At 44.8% G+C, this 16,640-nt stretch overlaps 1 long non-coding RNA gene across 1 annotated transcript in view; it reads left to right on the forward strand.

The window, feature by feature from the left end:
• LOC123371380 overlaps positions 1-16,640 on the forward strand; it is a 44,474-nt gene that overhangs the window by 16,113 nt on the left and 11,721 nt on the right. The window lies entirely within an intron of this gene.

The raw sequence follows: 16,640 nt of genomic DNA on the forward strand, positions 1-16,640 counted from the left end.
TGACTTTGTTGCATACTTGTTTAAACGCTCCTGTGGCTAATAGAGAAAATTATTAGACTAACTAGTACAAATATCTTCCACTCACCTTTCATCCAAAGGATTCAAAAATGCTTCATATACTGATAGATCGATCCCTACCCACTGATCCGGCGGGTAGTGAAGACCTGTCCTTAGTCTCTAAGGTGCCACAAGGACTCCTCGTTCTTTTTGCTGATACAGACTAACATGGCTACCACTCTGAAACCTGTTACCAAGAGAGGGTTTGCAGCTGAGAATCCCAAGCAGAGACAGATGCCAAACTCACTGAGAGGGGTCTGGTTTAGGACACACCACTTACTTGGCCATCTCTCATTGGCAAGTTTAGGCAGGGAGCCACCTAGCATGCTGGCTTTTGTGAATCCCATTCTGAGGCTCCTATCTCTCCCCACTCATTGCATAGGGCGCCTGTGTGCCTAACTGAGGCTTTGTGAATCCCAGTGATTTTCTAAGGTACCTAAAACTTAGGCATGGTGATGCTCAATGTTGCCACGCCTAAGTTTCTTTGAGAATCTAGCTCCCATTATGTAGTGTTCACCCACTCCCCTAAATGCAGCCACAGCTGGGATAGAATCTGGAAGTTGTTTAACAGCAGACAACAAAACTGCACAAGAGGCTGGAGTGGAAAGGTTGGCACTGGAGAATATCAGAGTATCTAAAGGCACCTTACCTCTCTTATTGCTAAGCAGTTTAAGACAAGTAATCTCTGTATGAGCTCATTGGGATTCCTTTGGAATTGAACACAGAGGACAAATTGAGGAGAAGACCAAAGTGTCATGTTACAGCACATCACAAAGGAGACTTTTGGATTCATTATTTACACGCTTATGTTCCCACTGGGACTCAGTGAGGATTGTGACCTGTCCTCACTGAGAGCAAGGTGACTGGTTGGTTAAGCACTTTCTTGAGTCAGTTTCTTATGAATCACAATCATTTTTCTTTCTCTCCCTCTGTCTGGTCACAGGACCGGGAGTCAGGAGACCTGGGTTCTACACCTTGCCCTGCTGCATGCCCCTGGGCAAGTCATTTCACCTATGCTTCTTCTCCAATTGTTTGTCCTATTTATTTAGATTGTAAGCTCATAGGGCAGGGGCGTTCTCTAACTATGGGTATGTACTGAGCCTAATGGGCCCCTGATTTTGGTTGGAGTCTCAAGGCCAGTGTTTCTCAAAGTGGGGTCCGCAGACCCCTGGGGGTCCTTAAGGGTACTCCAGGGGGTCCACAGACCCTGCTGAGAAACTCCTCCCCCTCCCTCCCAGCACACTGGTGAATGGGCTACCTACCTTCCTGGGCTCCGCACCACTCCCGGAAGCAGCCAGCATATCCCTGCAGCCCTGGGGAGGGGGAGAGGGAGGGAGGGGATCTCCGCACGCTGCCTCCGTCCCAAGACGCAACTCCCACTGGCCAGGAACTGCAGCCAATGGGAGCTGTGGGGGCAGTGCCTGTGGGCAGAGGCAGCACATGGAGACCTCCTGGCCCCCCTGCCTAGGAGCCACTGCCAGAGAGAAGTTCCAGTCACTTTTGGGAGCCACCCAAGATAAGAGCCACATCCTGCACCCCAACCCCCTGCCCCAGCCCAGAGCCCACACCCAAACTCCCTCCCAGAGCACACACCTCACACACTGTCCTGCACCCAAACTCTCTCCCAGATCCCGCACCCCCTCCTGCACCCCAACGCCCTGCCCCAGCCCAGAGCCTGTACCCAAACTGCCTCCCAGAGCACACACCTCACACACCCTCCTGCACCCAAACTCCCTCCCAGATCCCGCACCCCCTCCTGCACCGCAACCCCCTGCCCCAGCCTGGTGAAAGTGAATGAGGGTGGGGGAGACTGAGTGTCAGAGGGAGGGAGGATGGATTGAGTGGGGGAAGGGGCCTAGGAGAAGGGGTGGGGCAGGGGTGTGGTCTCGAGGAAGGGGGCAAGGCAAAGACTGAGCGGAGGGCTTGGGGGTCCCTGAAAAATTTTAAATCAAAATGAGGGTCCTCGGATTGCTAAAGTTTGAGAGCCATTGATCTAGGCAATACGGGAATGTAAACAACATTATTAATATCCATTTTCTGTCCATCTAAGGTATTTTGAAAGTGCCCATCACTTTAATATCAAGGCATCAGGGCCCAAATATTCAAACTTGAGGTCCTATAATTAGGACCTAAATATGTATTTGGGCACCGAAGTAGATGACCAGGTTTTCAGAAGTGCTATGCACTGAAGACTTCAATGGGACGTGTGGGTGCTCAGACGCATCTGAAAATCAGCCCCGCTTATTTCATTATCTAAATAGGTTGATTAACTATAGGCACCTAAACAGAAATACTTTGGCTCTTTTTTCCTTACAGTGTGGATGATGGTTTTTATATTTGGCATGCAGAGGATGAAGCATTGCATGTTATATTACTGGTTGCGAGAGGTGATAAGTTATATTCAATTTATCAAAGAGAAGGTTAACAGGTGACTTGATCATGGTCTGTAAGTATAGCTGGCTGGAAAATGGAATTTCTGTTCCGTGGGAAATTCTGACATTTCAAAAATGTGCTTTTGTTTAGAATCAGAATGAAAAGTTGAAATGTTGAAATTTAACACTGAACAAAATTTCTGAAGTACCATATATACTAGTTCATAAGCTGAATTTTTTAGTAAAAAAGGGAAGCACCAGAGAAGGGGGTCGGCTTATGAACAGAGTCTCTCTGCTTCTGGCCACTCTGCTCTCCCCGCAGCCTCCGAAGCAGCTGCAGCTCTGGGGCTGGCAGGCTGCAGCCATGTCACTTGGCCCCACCCCCCGGAGCAGGCTGTGGCTGCGCTGCCCAGCCTGCCGGAGCACGCTGCGGCCACGCCGCCTGGCCCAGCCCGCTGGCACATGGTCTGGCGGCGCTGCTCAGTCTGGCAGCCGGAGCAGGCTGTGGCTGCGCTGCCCAGCCTGCCGGAGCACGCTGCGGCCGCGCCGCCTGGCCCAGCCCGCTGGCACATGGTCTGGCTGCGCTGCTCGGTCTGGCAGCCGGAGCAGGCTGCGGCCGCACTGCCCAGCCTGCCGGAGCAGCTCCAGCCAGGTCAGAGACATCCTCCAATGGCCCTCCCCAGATAAGGTGGGAAGGGATGGGATAGGGAGAGTGTGGAGGTCCCAGGCTAGGGGTGGGGTCATGTGGGGGGTGGTCACAGGGGTTACTCCCCTGACTCCCAGCTTCTCCCCCCCAAAAAATTTCCCCACCAGTTGCTGTCCCGGCCCGTCAGGGTAAGCAGCTGGTGCACCGGGACACTTTGTTTACTTAGGTTTAACTCTGTGCCTGCAGATGCTCGAGGTAAACAAACCATCTCGGCCCACCAGTGGCTTATCCTGATGGCCTGGGAGCCAAAGTTTGCCGACCCCTGAATTATAGGGTTGGCTTATGAACAGGTTATAAAAATTTTCCATTTTTACTTATCCATCTTGGGGGGCTCAGCTTATAAACGAACTGGCTTAGGATCGAGTATATACGGTATTTCGTTTTGGAAACATTGGAATGACCCTATTGAAACCTTTTATTCCAATAAGATTAGAACATTTTATTTTGACTTTATCCTTTCAACTATATAGTATGGTATACGATCGTATCTGCACATTTAAACTATATTCTATTCTAAAATAAAAGTCTAAACGATAAAGTTGAAACAAAGTGTTCTGAACCAGGGCCGCCCAGAGGGGGGTGCAAGTGGGGCAATTTGCCCCAGGCTCTGCAGGGGCCCCCACGAGAACGGCCAAGGCTCCCGCCTCGGCCCGACCCCACCCTGCCTCCGCCCCTCTCCTGGAACCTCAGCGCACCCAGCAGCGTCCCTGGACAGCTGCAGCGTGGCTCTGGCGGGGCCCCTGAGCTCCGCCTCACTCAGAGCTGCGTGGTCAGGGGGCGGGGCTGCGAGCTCCAGCAGGGCCTGAGTTCCCTCCGCTTGGCCCGGAGCTCCCAGCCTCGCCCCCTGACCACGCGGCTCTAATTGGGGCGGAGCTAAGGCACCGCCAGAGCCACGCTGCCGGTGTCGAGCGAAGCTCCTGGATGGGCTGAGGCTCCAGATGAGAGGGGAGCTGTCGGTAAGGGGCTGGGGCCAGGGCCGGGGGGTTGGATAAGGGGCAAGGAGTCCTGGGGATAGGGAGGGGGCAGAAGTTGGGGAGGTGGTCAGGGGACAGGGAATGGGGGGGTTGGATTGTGGGTGTTCCGGGGGTCTGTCAGGACTCAACGAGGGGGTGGATAGGGGTCGGGGCAGTCAGGGGACAGGGAGCAGGGGTGGGGTCCCGGGGTGGTGGTTGGGGGGGCCTCTGGGGGACGGTGAAGGGACAAGGAGCAGGATGGGTCGGGGATTCTGAGGCGGGCAGGCAGTCGGGGGGCAGGAAGTGGGTGGGGGTCAGATAGGGGGCAGGGCCAGGCTGTTTGGGAGTCACAGCCTTCCCTACCCTAAAGCTCATTCAGCAGTTTGAGGCTTGCAGAAGAGCCAAGCTGTTAGCTTTTCCATTAGGGCTACCATCCCTTTCACTTCTCAAATGCCAAATTACAGTCTATATTTCATTTCAGTGCCATAGGGAGATTCATGTCAGGGGAGGGTAGCTTCATTTAAAATTAGCCACTGGGGGAGGGATCACATGAGAAGAGCAATATCCTTCCCTACCCTACCAAGGGAGACCCCCCTCCCCTACATTCTCTGAGGCTCCAGAGGTGTTAATTCAGTGGTTCTCAAACTTTTATACTGGCGACCCCTTTCACATAGCAAACCTCTGAGTGCAACCCTCCGCCTTATAAATTAAACACACTTTTTTATATATTTAACACTATTATAAATGCTGGAGCAAAGTGGGGTTTGAGGTGGAGGCTGACAGCTTGCGACCCCCAGTAATAACCTCGTGACCCCCTGAGGGGTCCTGACCCCCAGTTTGAGAACCCCGAGGTTAATTTAATTTTAGCACCCTGTGTCCATTCACATGCATGTGCTATTTTGAGTATTTCAGTTTTCACAACATAGGCTCATCCCAGATTCTGGAACAAGCTCAAATGTTCAGTTCGTGGAGTATGTACATAAGCTATACTAAAGACAAACCCACAGTAACCGTCTCCAGTTTGTGAGGGACCCCATGGAGCCAGTCTCTAGGAAACAGATAAACGCATGGAGGTTAAGTCCATTAATGGCTATTAGCCAGGATGGGTAAGGAATGGTGTCCCTAGCCTCTGTTTGTTAAAGGGTGGAGGTGGATGGCAGGAGAGAGATCACTTGATCGTTACCTGTTAGGTTCACTCCCTCTGGGGCACTTGGCATTGGCCATTGTCGGTAGACAGGATACTGGGCTGGATGGACCTTTGGTTTGACCCAGTATGGCTGTTCTTATGTTCTAACCTAAATTAACCCAAAGTTATGGAGACAGATATGAGTCAAGGAAGCCAGCAGAGTATCAGAAGCCTGGAAAAATCTCTGCCTAGATGGGCTCAGGCATTTGGTCACAAGCTGAGGTGATTCAAAAGTTTTGGATTTTTTTTAAGCAGAATTTTTTTATTGTTTCTTTAAACAATCAAACACAGCAAGCAGCAAATATTTGGCCACACACTTCTGAAACCCCAAACCATATTTGGGTTTTGGCAGACTAATTTCAGCTTTTCATTAAAAAAAACACAACAAATTTTGAAGGAAAGCAGACATTGTCCGTGGTTTTTTTCCTGCTTTTTAAAAACCCCTAGTTTTCGATCCAGAAAAAGTTTTGACGGAAAATATTTGTCCAACCCTTTTTATGAGCTTTAGTGCCTTTTAGCACTAGCTGATGCTGAGAACCAGTGATACCTTGTAAAGAAGTTTGTGCCGAGATGCAGAAGGTTTATTTTTCCAAGGGCCGCCCATGGGGGGAGCAAGTGGGGCAATTTGCGCCAGGCCCCGCAGGGGCCCCCATGAGAATATAGCATTCTATAGTATTGCAATTTTTTTTATGGAAGGGGCACCCGAAATTAGGGTGACCAGATGTCCCGATTTTATAGGGACAGTCCCGATATTTGAAGCTTTTTCTTATATAGAAGCCTATTACCCCCCACCCCGATCCCGATTTTTCACACTTGCTGTCTGGCCACCCTACCCGAAATTGCTTTGCCCCAGGCCCCCTGCATCCTCTGGGCGGCCCTGGTTCTGACCATATCAAAATGAAGTGTTTAGATAATTTCCTGTTGAAAGTTCCAATGAAATCTAACATTACCACAAAATGTTTTGATTTTCTGATGGGAAAATTGTGCTGTCTAAACATTTTTGACCAACTCTCTGTATAAATGCCTACATGAGGAAAAGATATCTGATAGTTGAGGGCTCTTTTACCTAGTTGACAAAGACATCACAAAGTTCAATGGTTGGAAGTTGAAGCTAGACAAACTCAAAATGGATTTAAGGCACACATTTTTAACAGTGAGGGTAATGAATCATTGGACCCACTTAGCTGGTTCTCCATCATTTGAAGTCTTTAAATCAAGTTTGGATGCTTTTCTATAAGCTATGCTGTAGTTCAATGTGCAGTTATGACCTCTTATGTAGGAGGTCAGAATGGATGATCATAATGTTCCCTTGTGGACTTAATAAATCTATGAATTTCATCAGGGATTTGCACATTTTGGTCTTATTTTTTAAAAGTAGTTTAGGTTCTCAATGTTGGCTCTTTAAGGCTCTGCCTAGCTCGCTGCCAACAGAGGAGTGAGAAGGAAGAAGGTGTTTTCTCTCTACATTTTTCAAATAGGGCTAGATGGGGCATAGACCTGAGCAAGGGTTGGTCTACAAGCTACGTCACCCTACAAGTGTTGAGGCACAATTCCATCCCTGCTTCCCCTCTGCTGTGGGATAGAGGGTAGTAATTTGCAGCTAACTTATACCAGTAGCAAATTATGATACCTCCCGTGCCTGCTGAGCTGTGCTGGCCAATGTATTTTGAGAGCGATGGATCCTTGGCTCCACTCATCCACTGTACATCTGCTTTGGAGCATGGGGGAAGGAATAGCCGGTACATATCCCTCACTTACTCCTGTGTGCCTGGACCTACGGGAAGGTTTAGTGCAGAGAGGCTAAATGACCTCCTCAGGGTCACACAGCAAGTCAGAGCAGAGTCAAGCAAAGAACCCCATCTCCCAGTCCAGCACTCTGACTACTGCTTCCCCTTCCCTATAAGCACAAGGCCAAGAGGTCCAATACCCGTACATCTTTTAAATTAAAATGTGTGGTGTTAGCTATAATTATGATATTATGAGCCATTCTTATCAAATACAATGCAGCTAGAGTAAATGATTTAATTGTATGGAACCTCTCTGCCACTCACAGCATGCACATAACCCATATTGGCTTTGATGGGAGTTATGTGCACATAACGGTGTGAGAAATGAATAGACTCCTTTGATTACAATAAGGTTATAAGCAGCAGGAGTCCATTATGATTAGCAGTAAAATGCAGAATTTTCCATAAATCACAAATGTTACCTTATAATTTCCATTCTTCCTTATCCTTTTCACTGTGTGCATCTGCAAATTTATATGCAGGCATTTTTGGATGGCTGTAAAAGCCATTCATTGTCCATTAGAACACACAATGAATTTGCGGATTCTTTCTTTTTTTAATTTCCAGTGGATCAATCTAAAAGGCAACAAAAATCAAAAAATAAAACCCACCTTAAAAAGTAGAGTAAATGTACTCAATGATATTTGCATGGAGTTTCCACTTCTGTACCCATAAGCTGAATCCTGCTCAAATTTTCCACCCTACCCTTAGTGGCTGCATCCTATTCTAAGGGGTCATCTCCCCTCGCCCCAGCACCGTCACTGCATAATGCTAATTTTGACAATAAGGAGCAACCCAACCATGCCAGTTTCCCACAGGGCAAGTCTCAGATTGTTCCCTGTTCTGGAAAGGATGTTAGGATGGTGGATGCAGAGAAAGTCCGTTTGAATATATGGTTTGTTTTGTGGGGGAAAGAAGCTCTTCTAGAGCCTGCTCCCTCTGTGATCTTAATTTGCACATCTGGTCAGTTTTAGAGACAGGATACTGGACTAGATGGCCCACCAGTCTGATCTAGCATGGAAGTTTCTATGGTTGACTCTGATCCCTTGCTCTAGAGTGGCAATGCAACAGGTGCCTGTGCCTTGCAGGAGTCCAAATGGCCCTTAACTTCCCTGGCAGTTACAGAAGAAATTTCTGCTGGGAAGACTGAATAAAAACTTAACAGTCAAGAACCTTGGCACTACAACTGGAGCTATTTATCCCAGCCAAAGAGCTAGCATTTCTCTCCGGAATTAATATGCAAATGAATATAAGCAACACTTCCCACGAGCAGGTTCAGAATTATCTACTGTGGTATTATGCACTGAACATTTATTGGAACTATTATTAGCCTTGTTGCTGTGGCTTTTGTTTTTCCCATATCACTTTCATACAGGCCAAGAGCCCACTTCCACAGGATGACAGAGTTCAGGATGGGTTCTGGAAAATGGTTCTTGTTCGTTTCCAGGGTTACAAGGCTTTCCCTCAGTCAAGAGGAATCACAATTAACCTCCTTTTAAAAAATCCCTCCCAAAACCCCACCAGCTCACTACCACAGCAGTAAAAAGAACAATCCCACAGTGAAACAACACATCCATCATGATACCAGTGGACTAAACCCCATGCTAAATTACATTCTGTCCAGTGGGAGTCTACTGAGTGTAAATCAGCTCAGGATTGGGTCCAGTGGGATTGCTAATGTACAGCTGGCTAGTGTGTATGCATATCATTGTCCTCTAGGATGGAATATCAGACCAGCACAAGTATACTTGATGGGCCTGATCCATTTCCCATTCAGATAGTAATACCTACCTTGAATACAGCACTTTTTATCAGTAGATTTCCAAGTGCTTCACAATCTTTAATCTATTTGTATTCACAACACCCTTGCGAGGTAGGGCAGTGCTGTTACCCCCAACATGAAAACCAAGGACAGGATAAGCCTGTTACTCAATGGAGGGTGGGACAACAATAGAAAATGTGGAAATGGCAGAAGTGCTACATGACATTTTGTTTCAGTTTTCACCAAAAAGTTTAGTAGCAATTGGACATCTAACATAGCGATTGCCAGTGAAAATGAGGTAGGATCAGAGGCTAAAACAGGAAAAGAACAAGTTAAAAATTACTTCAAATCACCAGGGCCTGAAGAAATGCATCCTAGAATACTCAAGGAGCTGACTGAGGAGGTACCTGAGCCATTAGTGATTATCTTTGAAAAGTCAAGGAGGATGGGAGAGATCTCAGAGGACTGGAAAAGGGCAAATATGGCGTCCATCTATAAAAAGGGAAATAAGGATAACCCAGGGAATTACAGACCAGTCAGCTTAATTTCAGTACCTGGAAAGATAACGGAGCAAATAATTAAGCAAATCAATTTGCAAACACCTAGAAGATGATAAGGTGATAAGTAACAGTCAGTATGGATTTGTCAAGAACAAATAGTGTCAAACTAACCCAATAGCTTTCTTTGACAGGGTAACAAGCCTTGTGGATGGGGGGAAGCAGTAGATGTGGTATATCTTGACTTTAGTAAAGCTTTTGATACTGTCTTGCATGAGCTCATAAACAAACAGGGAAATACAATCTAAATGGAGCTACCATAAGGTGGGTGCATAACTGGTTGGAAAACTGTTCCCAGAGAGTAGTTATTAGTGGTTCACAGCCAAGCTAGAAGGGAATAACAAGTGGGGGTCCTGCAGGGATTGGTCCTGGGTCTGGTTCTGTTCATTATCTCCATCAATGATTTAGATGATGGCATAGAGAGTACACTTATGAAGTTTGCAGATGATACCAAACTGGAAGGAGCTGGAAGTGCTTTGGAGAAAATTGGATTAAGATTAAAATCATCTGGACAAATTTGAGAAATGGCCTTAAGTAAACAGGAGGTCATGGTGGATCACAAACTAAATATGATTCAACCATGTAGCCTTGTTGCAAAAAAACCCAAACATCATTCTGGGGTGTATTAGCAGGAGTATTGTAAGCAAGACACAAGAAGTAATTCTTCTGATTTACTCCATGCTGATTAGCCCTCAGCTGGAGTATTGTGTCCAGTTCTGGGTGCCACATTTCAGGAAAGATGTGGATAAATTGGAGATAGTCCAGAGAAGAGCAACAAAAACGATTACATGTCTAGATAATATGACCTATGAGGGAAGATTGAAAAAACTGGGTTTGTTTAGTCTGGGGAAGAGAAGACTGAGAGGGGACATAACAGTTTTCAAGTACATAAAAGGTTGTTACAAGGAGGAGGGAGGTAAATTGTTCTCATTAACCTCTGAGGCTAGGACAAGAATCAATGGGCTTAAATCGTAGCAAGGGCAATTTAGGTTGGACATTAGGAAAAACTTCCTAAATGTCAGGGTGGTTAAGCAATGGAATAAATTGCCTAGGGAGGCTGTGGAATCTCCATCATTGGAAATTTTTATGAGCAGGTTAGACAAACACCTGTCAGAGATGGTCTAGATAATATTGGGTCCTGCCATGAGTGCAGGGGACTGGACTAGAAGACCTCTTAAGGTCCCTTCCAATTCAACAATTCTATGATTTCACTGCTGGAAAACTAAGGCACAGAGTGGCTAAGAGACTTGCCCAAGAATGACAGAGTAGGAAATTAAACCAAGGTTTCCTAAACCCTAGATTAATGGTCTAACCAGAGGACCTTCTTGAAAGAATAAATAGAAGCCTTTTTATTGACTTCAGTGGCGATTAACATCAGTCCTGTGACTATTGTGGACAGATTCCCTAATACTGCAATAGCTAACAAAGGTTCTTCTTTAGCTCAAGTGATAGAGGCCTGTTTTTTTGTTTTGTTTTGGTTGGGGGTTTTTTTTTGAGTAGAAGGTGCTGGGCTCTCTCCTTGAAGTCAGTGGAGTGACTTTGGTATAACACTAGCATTACGCAGCTGAGAATCAGGTCCCATGTGCATGAGTGATGCCAATGGTTTCTTTGTTTAGTTTAGGAGAAGGTGCAAGGTACTGCTATGTGTTATCACTATGTTGAGAATTCTCCCAAGAATATAGAAGAATGACCCCACTGTAAAACAAAGTAAGTCATCTCCTTATCACTGCTCCAAACACCTCCAATACCTACTAACCTTGTACATTTGGTGCTTTAATTTTTAAACGGCAAAAAAGCAGGGTTTTATCATTGCTTTATCATGTTTGGTTGCATTTCTCTTGCTAGAAGAATTAGAATCCCAGAAACAAAACAATATGTTCTGTGTATATTACACTATAACACATATTAATGAAGTATAACGAGGAGTGGCAGCTACCACTATATTTAAGGTGGTAAAATTCCATTATAAAGCTGTATTTTCAGATGGTCCTAACTCATGAAACATCGACTTTCTGGGCTAAATTTCTCCATTCTTGGTGAATGGTTTTGGAAAGTTTACATGGAAATGATTCAGGCTCTTTCTGAGTGAGAATGAGACCACAATACGGTTTTCTCCATTCTTCCTGGTGACCCTTTACAGTAGCCCTTATTGCCAAAATAGCTGACATCTGAAAGTCACAATTTGGCACGGCAATAGCTCTGACTGAGCTGCAGTGCCCAGCCTTATTATGGAGGAGATTGGTTTGTATTTTTCCGAGTTATGAGTATTTGAAAATCTCATGCTGAGAGTGCATTATAGCGGGTATATTTTGCTAAGCTCATTAAGGCCCTGAATTGCAAAGACATGTTTAATTTTATACACTGTGAGCAATCCCATTGACTTCAACAGGGCTACTACTCCCAATGCAGAAAGTTAAGCATGTGCATAAATCTTTGTAGGATCAAGGTCCCGATGTGTAACACTGCAGGTATCTGTTAAATAAATTTAGGTACACAGTGAACTGACCGCTCCCCAGAATGGCTCTAACCAAGCTGGACAATTTTGGGAAACCCCAAATCTGGTCAAAATTTGCTTCCTCTTTTTTCAGAGTAGCAGCCATGTTAGTCTGTATCCGCAAAAAGAACAGGAGTACTTGTGGCACCTTAGAGACTAACACATTTATTTCAGCATGAGCTTTCGTGGGCTACAGCTCACTTCTTCGGATGCACAGAATGGAACACACGGACAGGAGATATTTATACATACAGAGAACATGAAAAGGTGGAAGTACGCATACCAACTGGAAGAGTCCAATCAATTGAGATGAGCTATCATGTTTTTTTTTCTCCTGCTGATGATAGCTCATCTCAATTGATTGGACTCTTCCAGTTGGTATGCGTACTTCCACCTTTTCATGTTCTCTGTATGTATAAATATCTCCTGTCTGTGTGTTCCATTCTATGCATCCGAAGAAGTGAGCTGTAGCCCACGAAAGCTTATGCTGAAATAAATGTGTTAGTCTCTAAGGTGCCACAAGTACTCCTGTTCTTCTTCCTCTTTTTGTTGCTTTTATAACCCAGAAAGCCCCTTTTGGGAATATGTCCAGGTCAGGGGGTCAAGTAGTCCTTACTTTTATTCCAGCCTTTTCCACTAAAATTGGCCTTCATAGTCCACTACAATTCCCAGCCCTTGTTTGTTGAGGCCTGACCAGGATATAGCCTAAAAGGTTGGAGATGGAAAGCTGCGGCTTGTCATGCAAGTCGGCTTCACCCAGCAGCAGTGCTCAGCCTTGTTCCTGAGGAAAATTCTTGCCATTTGACAACGTTGTAAGCATCTGAAAATCACTGAGCCAGTGCAATGAGCATTTTGCAAAGCTGATTAAATCCCAACAAAGGGTTAGATTGTACTAGTAGCATGGAGTTCCTAGCAAAGGACAAAGTGGAGTCGCAGTAGCCCAGGAAAAGCACTGGGAGACAAATGTGCATTATTCCTTCCAACTTGCATTGCCTTGTTTTTATCAAGGTTACATTTCATCTGCCATTGTGCTGCCCAGGCATCTAGCTTTGGTCAGACCTTTACAGCCTTCGCTCGTCTAGACTAATGTCGGTAATATTGTGCCATCTGCAAATTTTGTAACCACTCAGGAAAAAGACCTGGTTGTTACTGTGAAATATCTGCTCAATGTGCAGCAGCAGCAGTCAAGAAGAGCACACCACATATTAGGTTGTATGAAGAATGAGACGGAGACTAATCTTGACAATAATAAACGAGAACAAATGAACAGCCAATGAAACCAAAAGGCTACAAATTTAAGACTGATAAGAGGAACTATTTTTGACACAACTCCTGGAGCCCAAGAGCTCAGGATGATTTTAAAAAAAGAGGATTAGACATTTATAAGGATCGCAAGAACATCCCCAGTTATGTGACGTAGGTAGGAGAAAAATGGTATGGAGTATAAGCCCTCATGCTTCAGGGCATAAGCTCACCCCTCACTGATAAGGGTTAGGAAGAAACTTCTTTGATAAGTAGTTTGTTCTGTAGTTGCCCATTCTTGTGATTCTTGCATCTTCCTCTGAAACATCTGACACCAGCCACTCTCAATAGACCACTGGTCTGATTTGCTGTGCCAATTGCTTTGTTCCAAATAGAGCTGTCCTGGACTATTCTAAGAGTGGAATGAGTGTAAATATTCAAGAACAGAAGAAAATATTACCAGATCCCACACGTGTATATAAGGTTGTAAGAAAAAAAATCTGACATTATATTCTATTTGAGAAATAGTGTATCATGTGATGAAAAACCATATCATACTGCAGATAAGGGCCGCTCTAACTTGAATGGTCCCTTACAATATGTGCTAATTACATATGCTAAACAATCTGTTCCATCTTGCATTTAGCTGTGATGCAGGGAGTTCCTTTCCAAGACCCTAAGAAGAGCTTTGTGTGGTGGAAAGCTTGTCTCTCTCACCAACAGAAGTTGGTCCAATAAAAGCTATTATCTCACTCTCCCTGTCTCTCTACAGATAAGGGACACATTTATGGTCATGTGGGCAACCTTACATTTGTCATAGCTGGATTTTACATTGTTTAACTGTGTAGTGACAATGTTGTGTTAAGACATTTTTTGTGACAATAGCGTGGTTCCATCACGTCTTGGAGAGTGGTAAAGGTGCCACCTCCTATCCTCCAAATAACGTTCTGACTGCCACATAGATGTGATCACACAGCTCCCGTTTATAACGTTAGAGCTGTTCTTCCCACTGCTTTGCTATCAGCAGCATGTATCTTCACCCTCCGCCAGGAGATTGGGAATATCAGCAGGACTGGAAACATGCTGTACCATTGCAGCACTGTGTGTTGTAAACGGGGTGGATCTCTGAGGTTGGGGATACCAGAGAGTCTAGTAGCACACTGGAGTTTGTTTCTGATGTAAGGGGTGGAGCTCAGAGATGGCATTAGAGGGATTGCAGCACAGTTAATGTTGTGTGGGCTTGATCAAAAGCCCACGAAAGTAAATGATAAAACTCTCATTGTCTTCAATGGGCTTTGGGTCAGGCTGTAGAGGAGCTCCAGGAATGTGGGACTGGTACTGCAATGGGGCTGAACTGTAAAAGGATGGTGCTTTAGAAGTCTGGCCGCGCAGTGCAGGATGGGTATTAGAGCTGGTCTCAAACATTTCAGTAGAACAGTTTTCTGTAGGAAAATGCAGTTTTGCCAAAATCAAAATGATTTGTGGGAACGGTTAAATTTTGATGCAATTTTCAATGGAAAAAGTTGAAACAATAATTTGTAATTGATAGTGTCAAAATAGTTCATTTCGGTAAGGTAAAAATGTTTCATTTTGACTTTATTTTGACCTTTATATTATATTAAAACAATATTGTTCAATATTTTCTTTATTATAATTATTCATTGCTAATTTATATACAACATTTAATATTTTGTATTATATTATAATGTTTTGTCATTATCAAAACAAAGCATTTTGATAGTTCCACACTGATTTTTAATTTTCATTGCATGGTAAATTTCAAAATTTCAGCTTTTTGTTCTGATTTGGAACGAAAACAAAATTCAAAATCTCTGAATTTCCTGTGGAGTGCAAATTCCGACTAGCTGTAGGGGCTATTCTGTAAAGGTGGCGGGAGATAAGACAGTGGAGACTGGATTGAGTGGCAGTACTCTGTAGAGCTCAGGATGCTTGAAGGAGGTAGTGCTACAGAGGCTGGGAATGGTGATGATAGTGATCATGATTCACTGTTTACATAGCTCTACAAAGGTGCTGGGTATCAGTGGGGCAGGCAGCACATCGCAGCTCAGTCATGCCAGGTAATGTGAACAAATGAAAGAGGCATTCAGTTTGACTCCATATTCTGTCCTATGCTGCCCAGTGACAGTAAGTCTCCCATTGACTCTAGAGCAACAGGGCACGAATGCAAAAGGAAACAGATCCTTGTACATAATATGTTGCCCCTGAGCCATATAGCTCCTAATGGGGGTGGGTGGGAGAGGGGATCTGTGCTGATGTAGTAGGTATGCAGATGTCGTAGGCATTGCTCTGAGCTAATGAGGCACATTTTTCATAATTCACAAATGACAGTTTGCGCTCCATTGCTTACGCTTAACTAGGAAGCTGGAGATATTGGTGCATTACTGAATGCCAGCCCTTACCTCCCAGAAGGGAATCAAACCGATTCCTCCTTGTTCTAATCAATCCAAAGAGCTTGAGGTTACCAAAACCAGTCTATCCGAACAAAAGGCAGTTGTTTACCACACATGCCTGTAATTCCATCAAGGGTTCAAAGGACGCAAACATCTTTTTTGTGGTTTATGGATCATCAGAAGGGTTCTGATCTGAATGAGAACAGGACCCCTTGATGGAATAATAGCCTCATAGCTTATAACTGCTTGTTATTTGTTTGCTCTATAAATATTAAAATCCACTCATACAGAATCCAGTGGGTGAGTGCGGAGGACAAGTCAGTGGGTGTTAGTTTGGGGAAGAAGGAATGCAAAACAACCTGAATCTGAGAGGAACATTTTGGAACTTGCTATCTGCAACTTGTTGCTGCATATTTTCCAAAACTTTGAAGAACTAGTAGAGATGTTTTGGCCAAGCTCCAGCTGAATTTAATCACCCAACACTTTTCTCTAATATTTTCTAAGCTCAGTGGGCTATAGAAAACTGTCATTAAACATGCAAAAGCAACACTGGTGCTTACTTTGCAAGGAACGAGAGACCATATGGAGAGAGTCCACCCTTTGGGCACTGCAGCACATCAGAGACCAGATTAGCATCTCCTTTTGCAGATGCTACTCTGGTCTGGAGAGTTTGTTAATTGGCTAGCAGTGTTAGCATGCTGAAAACATCAGTGTGTTGTCATGAGTATATTCACAAGTGTGAATATATCATGTGTTTACAGGATGGAAATTAGTTGACTATCACTGATATTCCGCTCTTGCAGTGCTGATGCCACAAGTGATGTCGCTTTCCAGCAAGATGGTTACAGTAACAGAGACCACCGGAGTCAGTGGTCATGTGATGGGGTATCTAACTTCAAGGCCCTGACCCAGGGCATATGACTGGGGCAGGAGAAAAAATTCACCTGCAAAACCTCCAAAATAACATATTTTCAGTAGAAAAATTCAATTTGAAAATATAATTCACAGCTTTTACATGGCAATAAACACTTCCCAGAGTGCCATGTGGGGCAAAATGGGAGCAGCTTTCCTTAATCCTACCCTTTCATGTTTATGGCTTGATAGTTCCTCTCT

This window comes from Mauremys mutica, chromosome 1, assembly GCF_020497125.1.
Source record: "Mauremys mutica isolate MM-2020 ecotype Southern chromosome 1, ASM2049712v1, whole genome shotgun sequence".
Classification (NCBI taxonomy): Eukaryota; Metazoa; Chordata; order Testudines; family Geoemydidae; genus Mauremys; species Mauremys mutica.